The sequence below is a fragment of the Heptranchias perlo genome, unplaced genomic scaffold, assembly GCF_035084215.1.
Source record: "Heptranchias perlo isolate sHepPer1 unplaced genomic scaffold, sHepPer1.hap1 HAP1_SCAFFOLD_59, whole genome shotgun sequence".
Taxonomy (NCBI): Eukaryota; Metazoa; Chordata; class Chondrichthyes; order Hexanchiformes; family Hexanchidae; genus Heptranchias; species Heptranchias perlo.
The window spans coordinates 1,661,052-1,675,968 of record NW_027139612.1 but is presented as its reverse complement, the minus strand read 5'-3'; the positions used below and the strand labels follow the sequence as shown (position 1 = coordinate 1,675,968).

General features: G+C 44.4%; 3 non-coding genes across 3 annotated transcripts; 2 read left to right on the top strand and 1 right to left on the bottom strand.

The window, feature by feature from the left end:
- The first annotated feature begins 7,575 nt into the window (after nt 1-7,575).
- trnak-cuu (transfer RNA lysine (anticodon CUU)) lies at nt 7,576-7,648 on the top strand. The gene has a single exon. It is a non-coding gene; the product is annotated as a tRNA-Lys (tRNA).
- A 78-nt stretch (nt 7,649-7,726) lies between these two features.
- On the top strand, nt 7,727-7,810 carry trnal-cag (transfer RNA leucine (anticodon CAG)). The gene has a single exon. It is a non-coding gene; the product is annotated as a tRNA-Leu (tRNA).
- A 3,012-nt stretch (nt 7,811-10,822) lies between these two features.
- Nucleotides 10,823-10,896, bottom strand: trnan-guu (transfer RNA asparagine (anticodon GUU)). The gene has a single exon. It is a non-coding gene; the product is annotated as a tRNA-Asn (tRNA).
- Between the last annotated feature and the right edge of the window lie 4,021 nt (nt 10,897-14,917).

Genomic DNA, 14,917 nt, shown 5'->3' with positions numbered 1-14,917 from the left:
TCAAGTCTATAAGATCTTTAGAAAGGACAGGGAAATAGGGAAAGGAGGAGGAGCAGCAATATTACTAAAGGACAATATTACAGCAGTTCAAAGATAGAATATCAGTGAGGGTGAGCGGGCAGTGTAAACACTCTGAGAGAGACCCATCACAAGTGCCCCCACTGTAATCCTCCAGAATGTATGAGAAGGGCGAGTGCGGGAGGATTTCTTCATTCTTTGTGAAAGTGTTTGTGAGATTGTGGAAATGTCTGGAAGAGGAAAAACAGGCGGTAAAGCTCGGTCCAAGGCCAAGTCTCGCTCATCCCGGGCCGGACTGCAGTTCCCTGTTACCCGTGTTCACAGGCTCCTGCGGAAGGGGAACTATGCTGAACGTGTGGGTGCCGGAGCCCCGGTCTATCAGGCTGCTGTGCATCGAGTATCTGACGGCTGAAATCCTCGAGCTGCCCGGCAAAGCGGCCCGGGACAAACAAGAAGACCCGCATTATCCCCAGACACCTGCAGCTGGCCATCCGCAACGACGAGGAGCTCAACAAGCTGCTGGGACGGGTGACCATCGCTCAGGGTGTTGTCTGATATCCAGGCCGTGCTGATGCCGAAGAAAACCAGCATTGTGAGCTCCAAGAGCAAGTAAACCGGCCAAGGATTAATTTGATAACCCAAAGGACAGGACCAACCTTATTGAAATCTTTGAAGAAGGAACAGAAAGTGTAGACAAGTTTAATGCAGTAGATGTGATATATTTGGGTTTTCCGAAGGCCTTCTATAATGTACCATATTGTAGACTCATGGCTAAGTTCAGAGCACGTGGAGTCAGGTCAGTTGAGTACAAAATTGAAAGCCGAGAATAGAGGTTAAGGGTCGCTGCTCAGAGTGGCAAAACGTGGGAAGTGGAGTTCCAGGTGATGGGACCACTGTTCTTCACAATTTACATTAACGATTTGGATTCGGGAATTGGAAGTACAATTCCAAAATTTGTGGACGACACCAAATTGGGGGATTTAGTTAATACAAAGGAAGAATGCATCAAAATGCAAGAGGACATTAATAAACTTGCAGAATGAAGAATCAGGAGGTCACACACTGCTTGGATAATAAGAGTCTAAACGGGATAGAGGAGCAAAGGGATCTAGTGGTACAGATACACAAATTACTAAAAGTAACGACCCAGGTTAATCAGGTCATAAAAAGACAAATCAAACACTAGGATTCATTTCTAGAGGGATAGAGTTGAAAAGCAAAGAAGTCATGTTAAACTTGTATATAACCTTGTTTAGACCAGACTTGGAATACTGCGAACAGGTCTCGTCTCCATATTATAGACATAGGGGCATTGGAGAAGGTGCACACAAGATTCACAAGGATGATACCAGAAATGAGAGGATATTCTTATCAGGAAAGACTGAACAGACTGGATATCGTTTCACGAGAAAAGAGAAGGCTGAGGGTTGATCTGATCGAGGTTTTTAAGATAATGATAGGGTTTGTTCGGATAGATGTAGAGAAAATGTTTACACTTGTGGGGAGTCCAAAACTTCAGGTAATAAATATAAAATATTCACTAATAAATCAAATAGGGAATTCAGGAGAAATTGCTTTACCCAGAGAGTGGTTAGAATGTGGAACTTGCAACTACGAGGTTGTATCTGAGGCAAATAACAGAGGGACATTTAAGGGGAAGATAGATCAGCACATGAGGGAGAAAGGAATAGAAGGATATGCCGATAGGGTTAGATGAAGTAAGGAAGGAGGAGGCTCATGAGCAGCATAAACGCTGGCATAGATTAGTTGGGCCGAATGGCCTGTTTCTGTGCTGTAGGTTCAATGTAACTCGATGTAAAGGCTCTTTTCAGAGCCACCCTCTGTATCTGTGAAAGGACTGGTTACTGTCTGAAGGGAAACGCTAATATCATGCGACCAGTGTGGCTTTGAGCTGCTTTTGTCTCGTTGTGGACGAGATGAGGAATTAATGGGACTGGAGTCGGGGCAGTGACCACAGTCCGCTACTTTCAACGGTGACTTATAGACCCCAGCCCACACATCACCAGGTTTCTTGTATTTATTTAAACTACTTGCCATGCTGGGCTCGTAAAGAATCACCAGAACTGCTCGACTAACCTTTCTACATCTGTGGGATTCAGCGATTCGCTCCGTTTCTGTTCTATTTTGTTGGATTATTTACATAACGCATCAAACTCACTGGGGAATCACTGAAATGTAACTCTGTACAGAAACAAATAACAGTGAATTGCCTGGTGCCCAGGAGATCAGGAACATTACTCGCCTTTCGTCCTGTTAACGAGTAAACCGTGTTTAGAGTCCACCGACCCGCTTTGGTTCCATATGGGGAATTAAACAGAGAAATCGGGAGGGAAGGAGACAGTCAGAGTGACAGAGCGGAGAGTGGCCTCTGATCTTCCAGCTCCACCTCCAGTTCTCTCCATCCGACAGTTTCAAACCGTTTATCGATAATAGAACCGAACCTCAGCGCTCCGCACAAACCCTGACAGACCCGGGCTTCATATTCAAGGATTCCCAAAAACCAGAAGCTTTCAAATAAGCCCCGTTACAATGAGAAATCGTTAATATTCCTGCCTAAATACAGTCCATTCAATAACAAGTCAACTCGGCTCCTCCATTTCAGTCTGTTTCCCTGTTCTATCTCCCCACACATCCCCTCCCAGACGGGTTCAGCGTTTCACAAACACCTTATTCCAGCTTATTTGGAGAATCTCATGTGTTGGGGTTTGAGTTATGACGCGGAGTTTCTCCGCCAGTTTAACCGTCTCACAGAGACTCTCGACCTGAATCTGTGAAAGGATTATGACCATGAACTGGGACTGGAGCCGAAACATCCCCAGTTACAGTGAGGCCCGGCCCGGACATCTCATTCTCTCTATTTTATATCAGACGGTAACCCACTTTCATGTCCAGCAATAGAGAGAGAGAGAGACAGTATCAGTCTTACACTTCCGATCTGTGTCCAAATCACGCTCAATAACAGTATCCACCTTCATATACAGCACCAGAGAGAGAGAGGGAGGCAGACACGGTGAGAGAGACAGAGAGAGCGGTGAGACACAGTGACAGACAGACGTTAACAGTATTAGTTCCAGACTGACCGGGAAAGTGCGATTTTATCCAGAAAGATCGCGTTGGAGAGACAGAAGATGCAATCACATCTCTCACTGATATTGTACAAGGATCAGAAACACTATAAATCCTTCACTCAGGGACAGTACAGAGAGGGACAGAAACAATGGGTCACATTTAACCCTCTAATGCCTGTTGTACTATCAGCAGTTTTACAGCTCAGGGCTGTTCGATATTACTCTCAGTGACCTACAGTTTCACTCCGGTTAAATTAATCTGCGACTGTTGCTGCCTGATATTAACCCTACACGGTCCCAGCAAATACACCGACTCCCACTTTCCTCCCATGTTTCTCCAGGATTGGTTTGAGAAATCCTCTCTCAGTCACACATTATAGGGGCCATTAATGAAGAGAATCCATTGGCTGATTTCACAGCCGCTCACTTTATCTCTGAAAGGCTCTTTACCATCAAAAGACCCCTAGAGAAACAGCAGGGATGGAAACATCTAGTTTAATAGTTGGAGATTGTAAAGTCAGTCTGGATTCCAGCGTTCGGCACTGGTGGAATCCCATCTGTTTCCCATTCTGCTGCCTGTTCCTGCACTGCCTGTGGACCCCATTCCCTCTGACCTTTCCCACAGTCCCACTTCCTTTGCTCAGAATCGGAAAAATTCCAATTGGGGAAAGTTTCCATCGATTTTTGGATTGGGAATTGTGGGCGCCATTCCCTCAGTGAGCGGAAGAAGATGGTTTAAAACAGCCGGGAATGGAGAGATCACGGCCCCCGGGGGAAGGGAGCAAAGAGCAGCCTCGTTACAGCAGATCACGCTTCGGGACCGTGTCCGCAGATGGGCTCAGACATCGGCATTGAGTCCGGGGGAAGGTCAGGGGGAGTCCGGGGGCTGTTTGTAAGAGGCGGAGTGGATCAGGAACTGGTCCCGGAACATGGAGTGAGAGGGGGGAAGGGAGAGGTCATTCTCGGACTGTGTGTGGACAGGGTGTGTCCAGGGGAATGGAGATAGAATGGGAAGAACCTGCTATTAAAATCATTGCTGCTTTCTCTCCCCAAACCAGGAGTGAATGGTCCTGGTTTAGTTCCAGCCTCACCCTGTTTATTGTTATTGGACAGTGAAGAGTGGAAACAGAGCCGGACAGTAAGGATGTGGGGAGTTATACAAAGAGCATCTATTGCAGGCATCAGGTGAGAAGTGTCAAGGACACATTTTAAACTGCGGCTGTTTGGTTTCGGTTGAACGGTTAGTCCCATGGGAGAGGGGATTAGAAACCTGACCTGTACAAAGGTCCCTGCCCCATCGGGTAGTCCCATTCATGGATCAGTGCAGGGGTTGGGCCGTGTCTGGATGTTATTAAATTGTTGTAAAACAGCCCAACACACCTGGTATGCAGAAGCGGAGTGCTGCAGTACTGCAGTGGAGTCAGACACTGACACTGTTTGTATCACTGGATTTCATTTGTGGATATTCAAAATGATCATTAACAGAGATATTAAACTGATCACTTCTGTCTTTTCTACCTCACCTGTTCCTGAGTAACAAGAGATCATTTTCTTTCTCCAGGCAAACCCTTGAACGATCCAGAATAAATGTGATGCTTCCTCCACCCGAGACAGAAGGAACAATGCAGCCAGCTCCTTCTCACACACAGTAGGTATATTATCACTCACAGAGCACAGAGACACAGACAGGTCATCAGTTCCACAGTCTCAGACAGCAGAAGTAGTCAGTCCCACACTGATCACAATTTCCAGAGACACATTTTCAACCCAACAGTCAAGCAGAGTAGGTGAGGCTGACACTGTTCCATTCCCCCCGAACTCAGTCCCGCTGACAGGTAGATACAAAAATCCCAGTCCAAAATCACACTCTCAGAGTGAAAGGCACTGTGTCAATCTCACAATAGAGCAACATTAGCTACGAATTAAATACCAGATAGAAATCACACATGCTACCCGATTCAAAGGTACAGAATGAATCCCAATAATGTACCCCGAGATTCAAATTGAATACTAGCCCAGAACTCTCACACACATGACTTTAATCCATGGAATATCCATTCGAAATGTGTATCATATGATACAAATTGCACACAAGTCCAAAACTCAGGCAGAGTATCAGATTGAGAAATATTGAAAGATAGTAAACCTGAGAGACAAATTAGATACCTGTTCAGAATGAACTCGTAGAATGAGATTTAAAGATAGAGTATCAATTCTATTCGTGCAGACTGAGATACACATTACATACCAGTCCAAAAATCTCATACAATATTAGACTGAAAGATACGGTATCAATTCCATTTCTACAGACTGATCGACACATTACATACCAATTCAAAAATGTCACCTTATCAGTTTTAAAGATACATTATCATCCACAACAGTACTCACAGAGATACAGATTTAATAGTACTCCAAAAAGCACACAAATAATCTGGTTAAAACCTCCAGCATCAAATCCGAAAGTATGTCCATATTTACCAATTAAACAAGGAGTAAAACTATTTAAACATTGAGATATAAAAGCTGCAATATTGAACACCATAATTTAATCTGAGAGAATAATTACGTACAGATACAGAATGAATCTCACATTCAGAGACAGTACCAGAGACACACAGACACAGAATGACTCCAACTCTCACAGATGCAGAACGAATCCCAAACTCACATACAGTACAAGAGACTGACAGACACACAGTTAATCCCACACTCACACACAGTGCCAGAGACTGACAGGTACAGTATGAATCCCACACTAACATGCAGTATGAGTAACTGCATATATAGGATGAATTCAACTCCCACATACAGTACTGGAGACTGTATATACAGAATGAATCCCACAATCACATGCAGTATGAGTAACTGCATATATAGGATGAATTCAACTCCCACATACAGTACTTGAGACTGTATATACAGAATGAGTCCCACAGTCACATGGAGTACCAGAGACTGACAGATACCGAAAGAATCCCACACTAACACATAGTTTTATATAAAGAATTAATCACAAACTCTCACACACACTGCTGACAAGATACAGAATCAATTCCAAACTCACACACAGTATCAGAGAGTGACAAGATACAGAATGAATCCCACATTCACACACAGTACCAGAGACTGACAGATACAGAAGAAATCCCACACTCACACACAGTACCAGAGACTGACAGATACAGAATGAATCCCACACTCACACACAGTACCAGAGACTGATAGATACAGAATGAATCCCACACTCACACACAGTACCAGAGACTGACAGATACAGAATGAATCCCACACTCACACACAGTACCAGAGACTGACAAATACAGAATGAATCCCACACTCACACACAGCACCAGAGTCTGACAGATACAGAATGAATCCCACATTCACACACAGTACCAGAGACTGACAGATACAGAATAAATCCCACACTCACACAGTACCAGAGACTGACAGATACAGAATGAATCCCACACTCACACAGTGCCAGAGACTGACAGATACAGAATGAATCCCACACTCACACACAGTGCCAGAGACTGACAGATACAGAATGAATCCCACACTCACACACAGTACCAGGGACTGTCGCAGCATGAAATGGTCCTTATCAAAGTCACAATTGATACCCTATGTGACTACCACCATGATAAACTATCCCTCCTCATCCTTCTCAAATACAATATCTCAACGTGCTGTTATGCTGTTAGTCTAGTTTCCTCTCTCTGCTCTTATTTGGAATATGTTGCTTTTCTGCCTGACAACACTTGGTATCATCGTATTATGTTAGTCCACAAGAGGAGATCATTCGGCCCATCGTGCCTGTGCTGGGTCAAACACACGTATTCGTTCAAAATTCATTCAGAGATAGATTGAGTGCTTTGTTATCAGAAAATTGCCTGAACCCCCACAGTCTACAGTTTTCCTCCTCGCTATCAACGACACGGTCAATTTTTGTGTCACCGGCAAATTTCTTAATCATGCCCCCGACGTTTAAGTCCAAATTGTTAATGTATACCACAAAAAGCATAGGACCAAGTACGGAGCCCTGCAGCACCCAACTGGAAACAGTCTTCCAGCCACAAAAAACACCCGTCGACCATTACCCTTTGCTTCCTGCCACTGAGCCAATTTTGGCTCCAATAAGCCACATTCCCTTGGATCCTATGGGCCTTTACTTTTTTGACCAATCTGCCATGTGGGAATTTTTCAAAAGCCTTGCGAAAATCCATGTCGACTGCATCAATTGCGCTACCCTCATCGATCCTCCTTGTCACCTCCTCGAAAAATTCAATCAGGTTAGTCAGACACGACCTCCACTTAAAAAATCCATGCTGACTGTCCTTGATTCGTCCGTGCCTTTCGGAGTGACAGTTGATCCTGTCACTCAGAATTGATTCCAATAATTTGAAATGGAGTCTTTCTCCTGCTTGCTGCAATAATAGATAAGGCGGTGATGTACCATCAGGCCCGGCTAGCTCAGTCGGTAGAGCATAAGACTCTTAATCTCAGGGTCGTGGGTTCGAGCCCCACGTTGGGCGAGTATCATCTAAAACTTTTATGTTGCGTTCACTGGCCAACGGTGCAGAATTGATGCATAATGAAACGTTAAATTTGTAGTCAGGATGGCCGAGCGGTCTAAGGCGCTGCGTTCAGGTCGCAATCTCTTCCGGTAGGCGTGGGTTCGAATCCCTCTTCTGACATTGCTTATTTTTACGAAGACGTGAAAATATTTTATTTGTGGATTGGGCTGCAGCTGATTTTTAGACCAAGTTGATTTGCTCCTCCCACAAAAGCAACTGGCTTTGTGATGGAAATGTGACTTGAGAAGTTTCAAACGGTGATATGTTTGACATATTAATGACCTGGACAAAGAAATAGAACAGCAGTGGGAAACATTTAAAACGGTGACAAATAGAGTCCAGGAGAAATATATCCCACTAAAAAGCAAGAACAAACTAGCCAGAAATGACACACCAGGGATGAATAAAGAAACAAGGGCAAAATTTAAACTGAAGAAAAGGGCACACACTAGCCAATAAAGGAGAGAGGGGAATGTGATAAGACTGGGAAAGAAGTCTGAAGATCTATTGGAAAGGCAAAAAAGGAATATCAAAAAAAGCAAAGTATTCGAGACACATCAACAGCCAAAGAAAATTTAGGATAGGAATATTTGCACGAAGTGATTTTTAGGTAGTCGCCTTTAAATGTTTCAAAGGCGACTGCGAATTTATGATCGTCTGGCCATTTCACCAGCCGTGTTGAAAACAAAACATGTCTCTTAAGGGGAGTCTATAACGAGGGGGCATAGATTTAAGGTGAGAGGGGAGAGATACAAAAGGGTCCAGAGGGGCAATTTTTTCACTCAAAGGGTGGTGAGTGTCTGGAACGAGCTGCCAGAGGCAGTAGTAGAGGCGGGTACAATTTTGTCTTTTAAAAAGCATTTGGACAGTTACATGGGTAAGATGGGTATAGAGGGATATGGGCCAAGTGCAGGCAATTGGGACTAGCTTAGTGGTATAAACTGGGCGACATGGACATGTTGGGCCGAAGGGCCTGTTTCCATGTTGTAACTTCTATGATTCTATGATTCTATGATTCTATGATAATAGGGCCACTAAGGGAGACACACGACAAACTCACAGGCAATGACAGCGAAATGGCAGAAATATTAAATAATCACTTTGCTTCAGTATTTACCAGGGAGACTGGTATTGTGGGCATGACAGTAGAAGAAGAGATCAAAAAGATATGTAAAGACATTTAAGATCGAAAGGGGGGAGATAATTGATAAACTAATCAATCTTCGAGAGGAAATTTCCTGTTAGGTGCCTAACCAGAGTTTCAAACCGCTCAGCCACGCTAATTTCCGTATTACTGTTCAGGAGCTTATTTCACAGGGACACGATTACTGCGCTCCATTTAGGGAGGCTCAGTGAAAGGCGGAAATTGATCTATTAATAGAATCATAGAATAAGATAGCGCCATTCAGCCCATCGTGCCAGTGCCAGCTCTCTGAAAGAGCTGTCCAGTTCGTCCCACTCGCCTGCTGTTTCCCCATAACCCTGAAAAAGTTTGATCCAAGCGTTTATCCAATTCCCTTTTGAAAACTGTGAGTTGAGAAAAACAATATTGAAAGGGGTGCTGGGGCCTCTGCAGCGTCGATGTAGAGTGTGTGATGATTGAAGTTATCAAGATGGTTGCTTTACACATGGTATGTTGTGCAATCATCCTGAAATATCTTCAATATCCAATACAAATTGAATTGCAAACCTGACGGACAAACACTGGAAAACAAGTCACGAGTGAACGCAAATCATCCCGGACCCGTTTTTAGCCTCACGGCACTTCAAATAAAGTGAAATAACTTTGCATTGAAAAGATTTGGAACTTGCATCTATGCCTTTATCTGTTCCATTTCTTAAAGTTGCTGGCGTCTGATGATGGACACGCCTCTGCTCCCTCTATTGAACAAGAAAGGAGGTGTTTGACGTTGACGGGACCTGTTGGTTATGAGCTCATCCTTTGCATTGAGTGGGTTCGCGTCCTTGAAACGGCGTCAGCTTTAGCCCAGCGGTGAACTTCGCAACAAACAAGTTCATCACCGTCTCACCGCGGGCGCTGACTGACACGTTTATCGTTATTTCTTTCAGACCGAAATAAATAGGAACCGTGATTTTAAATTTGCACGAAGTGATTTTTAGGTAGTCGCCTTTAAATGTTTCAAAGGCGACTGCGAATTTATGATCGTCTGGCCATTTCACCAGCCGTGTTGAAAACAAAACATGTCTCTAACTTTCGCGTCTTTTTTCGAAAGGCAAAAAACATATTTCCCATGACCTCTGAAGGATGGACAAGTACATTTCAGAAAGCTGAATCAAGTTCACCAGCCTTTTAATCCGGAGTCAGACCTTTGCGCCACGCACTCTGAAGACAGGCTCCTGGATGTTATTATATTTTTTGAATGTTTCTCAAACACCGTTTCATATATTGGTTGAATGGATGAGGCTTATCAAATCTCCGCCAGATCCCACCGGTAATGAGACAACATTGGAAGCAGCCTTCACCCCCAATATCACGCTGGCATTCATCGCTTGCTCTCAGCGGACTGCATTAACAGGGCTGGGAGACATGGACTTTGTTCACATTTAATTAGCAATGTGAATCGTTAAATATTTAATCATTTTTAATGGGGACAAGGTTTCAAAATATTTCTTCCTGGTTTTGAACCAGAGACTTTTCGAGTGTTAGGCGAACGTGATAACTACTACACTACGGAAACCTGATATCTGCAACCTCGTGTTAGGGACATAACCCCTCAGCCAAACTAATTTCCGTATTACTGTCCAGGAGCTCATTTCACAGAGATACATTTACTGCGCTGTATTTCGGAAGGCTGCAGAGAAGGATCGGTGGAGATGGTCAGGCAGGGAATCCCAGAGCATCGCGCCCACACAAACATTTCACTGTTTTTTTTTGCATGTTTCTGATACCCGACGGCAGTGTAAATTATGGCGAATCAGGCATGCTCAGATCACATTGTTCACAGAGTGTTTTCTTGCAGCCAAATCACACATTAGAAAAATTGAAATGAGATGAAGAGATCGGAGCCATTTAAAGTGCTCCCAGTTGCTGCTGATCAGGAATTGAAACATGGCATCGGCTGCAGTGCGATCAGAATGAATCCAAAAGTGGGAAGAAAAAGGTGCAATTTTCGTCCCTGGGTGGGCTCGAACCACCAACCTTTCGGTTAACAGCCGAACGCGCTAACCGATTGCGCCACAGAGACCGTCTGGTCGTTTTCTTGCAAGATACACTAAAGCAGCGAGTCACCTAGCCAAAGTTACATGTTGCAGCCACAGAAATGCAATTGGCCACGATCAGTGTTACTTTTCCAGAAATAAAGGATGGGACATTGTTTGTGGAAACATGGGAACGGTCTGGTCTCGCTCACAGCATCGATATCACCGCCAACCAGCTCTCCTGCAACCGGCGCGCCCACGGTGCTTTGTCTGTTACTAATTCGCACTGTGGGAGAACCTTCACCACACGGACTGCAGCGGTTCAAGAAGGCGGCTCACCACCACCTTCTCAAGGGCAATTCGCGATGGGCAATAAATGCTGGCCTCGCCAGCGACGCTCACATCCCATGAACAAATAAAGAAAAAGTATTCTGATCGTCCTGACGCTGATGTCAGGTTTTGATCCCTGAACTGCAGTAACTGCGAACGCTTTAAATGACTCCGACCTCTTAATTTCACCCACAACATCAGAGTAACTGTTCCAGGGGGACATGCCGACTCAACTGCGTCTTGGCCGCCTGTCTGGTCAGTCCTTTATTCGCCTCCAATTCCGTTTCCCAAAGCGTATCCACAGATTCACAAAGCTGTTTGACATTTCGGTTCCTTTCGTTTTGTTCAGCTCCCGACTGGCAATAATTTGCAAACCTGGTTGCAGCCCTCCGCCTTGCATTGTGTCCATGGATGAGTTATATGGAGAGACTGGACAATCTGGGATTGTTCTCCTTCGAGCAAAGAAAAATGTTAAGTGGAGATTTAATAAAGGTGTTCAAAATTATGAGGGGATTTTGATAGAATGGATGTGGAGAAGCTGTTTCCATTGGCAGGAGGGTCGATAACCAGAGGACACAACCTGCATTTGTATAGCGCCTTTAAGGTAGTAAAACGTCACAAGGTGCTTCACAGGAGCGTTATTAAACAAAACTTGACACGAAGCCACATAAGGAGATATTGGGACAGGTGACCAAAAGCTTAGTCGAAGAGGTAGGTTTTAAGGTATGTGTTAAAGGAGAGAGAGGCGGAGAGGTTTCGGGGGAGAATTCCAGAGCTTGGGGCCGAGGCAGCTGAAGGCACAGCCGCCAATGGTGGAGCGATTAAGATCGGGGATGCGCAAGAGGCTAGAATTGGAGGAGCGCAGACATTTTTTTTTCGTTCACGGGATGTCGGTGTCGCTGGCGAGGCCGGCATTTATTGTCCATCCCAAATTGACTTTGAGAAGGTGGTGGTGAGCCGCCTTCTTGAACCGCTGCAGTCCGTGTGGTGAAGATTCTCCCACAGTGCCGTTACGAAGGGAGTTCCAGAATTTTGACCCAGCGACGATGAAGGAACGGCGATATATTTCCAAGTCGGGATGGTGTGTGTCTTTGAGGGAATCGTGCAGGTGGTGTTGTTCTCATGTGCCTGCTGCCCTTATCCTTCTAGTTGCTGGAGGTGCTGTCGAAGAAGCCTTGGCGAGTTGCTGCAGCTGCAGTGCATCCTGTGGATGGTACACACTGCAGCCACAGTGCGCCGGTGGTGGATGGGCTGCCAATCAAGCGGGCTGCTTTGTCCTGGATGGTGTCGAGCTTCTTGAGTGTTGTTGGAGCTGCACTCAACAAGGCAAGCGCAGAGTGTTCAATCACATTCCTGACTTGTGCCTTGCAGATGGTGGAAAGGCTTTGGGGAGTCAGGAGGTGAGTCACTCGCCGCAGAATACCCAGCCTCTGACCTGCTCTTGTAGCCACATGATCTGGGATGGTTGTAGGGCTGCAGGAGGCTACAAAGATTTGGAGGGGGCGAGGGCCATGCTGGGATTTGAAAGCAAGAATGAGAATTTTAAAGTCGAGGCTTTCCCGGACAGGGGGTTTGACTGGAGCGTCACACGGTCCCCTCCCTTGTTTACTTCCACAAACGTACATTGGGACAGGGCTTGGGCGGATTTTTTTGTGTCTCACCCGGGGCCGCTGACTCTCCTCCAGTCCCCCCGATCACCAACTCACCCAGTTTGTAAATTTAAACCGGAACAAGTGCCTCGCAAAGGGCAAGAGATGAAGGCAAGGCTGGAACCTCTGACAAAAAAAAATCTCTTGCTCACCAGCGAGGTTTGTGTACCTGAATCGCTAACTCTTCTTTTAAAGTTTTGACATTCAATGGACGCCATGCGGCACCTCCAGACTTGTCTCTTGGACTCACAGTGAAGCGGAGGGCCGTTTTCACTCCCACGCCAGCAATTGTGATATCAAGAAAAAGGTGGCGGAGAAATTCTCCATTTCAGCGAAAATTACCGAACACAACTGCCCAACTTGGTTCTGATGAAAGGTCATTGACATGAAACATTCACTCAGTTTCTCTCTCCACAGATGCTGCCTGACCTGCTGAGGGTTTCCAGCATTTTCTCTGTTTTCAGAGTATCACTTCCCTCATCACCTAACTACACTCCTCCACTAGATGTCGCCTTGTGGTGCAAACAGGCTCCTTCCGCACAGCCAGGTGTTCTGCTTTAGGCATTAATTATAACTATAACTTTTGAACTTGTGAGTTAAAACATATGGCCTTGCCCATTGACCAGAAAGCAGAATGGTGTTTATCTCTCCCCAGTACAGCCCTTTCCCGCTGCGTCAGCTTGGAATGATACGTTGCAATCATACAGATCTCACACCTCTCCTGCTTCTCTGTGAAGCTGGTAAGACGAATAGCACACAATGCCATCTGTCACACATACACACCAGCTCGGAATGATTTAAAGGCCTTGTTAGGAGTGTCAGAGAATTGTTTATATCAAAAGGATAAATAAACTTATGAGTATAATGATATCTGCTACAATCCAAGAGTTTCTGGACTTCAGAATCTATTAGTCTCTATATTAAACATATGCATGCATATAAAATGAAGCAAATCTGTCTTATGGTTGTAGTTTCATTCTCCCAACAGAGATTTATACTTCCTTACTTAAGAGGTAAACACTAAAGGTTAACATTACTTCAGTATAAAGACTAACTCTTTCCTTATAATACAGATACCCCAAACTAATATAACACCTGAAACTGATAGAGCTTCTCAAACTAAAACAGTATCTCAAACTAATACAGTACCTCAAACGGATAGAGAATCTGAAACTACTATAATACCTCAAGCTAATACATCATCTGAAACTAATAAAGTACCTCAAACTAATACAGTACCTCAAACAAATACAACACCTTGAACTAATGCAGTACCTCAAACCGATACAGAACCTGAAACTAATATAATACCTCAAACTAATACAGCATCTCAATCTAATACAGTATCTCAAACTAATAAAGTACTTCAAAATAATACAGCACCACAAACTAATAGAGCACCTCAAACTAATAGAGCACCTCAAGCTAATACAACACCTCAAGCTAATACAACACCTCAAGCTAATACAACACCTCAAACTAATATAGCACCTCAAACTGATACAGCACCTCAAACTAATACATTACCTCAAACTAATATAATACCTCAAATTAGTACAGCATCTTAAACTAATCCAGCACCTCCAACTAACGCAACACCTCAAATAAATACAGCACCTCAAACTAATACTGTACCTCAAAAAATATAGTACCTCAAACTAATACAGTACCTCAAGCTGATACCGTACCTCTAATTAATAAAGTACCTCAAACAAATACAGCACCTCAAACGAATAGTGTTCCTCAAACTAATCCATCACCTCAAACTAATCCAGTACCCCAAAACTAATCATTAACTGAAATGTCAAAGTCTGAACAGGACAAGCAGGTTGACCTTGACAGGCGGCGGATCTGTTAAGAGGATATGAAGCTGTAGGAGAAAGTCCCGTTCAGGAACTGCAGTTGTATTCAATTAATTTCGAGTCTTTTCGCAACATTGGAGCAGAGAAACACGTGGTACGTAATATCAGCGCAGGGCCTTCCATGGTCGGCCTAATTCAGTACAACATCCCCAGTTCATTCAGTCTGAAGCTCATCACCAGATGCCTTTCAAGTAACCTTTGCTGATTTGTTGCAGTTCAGTTTGGGT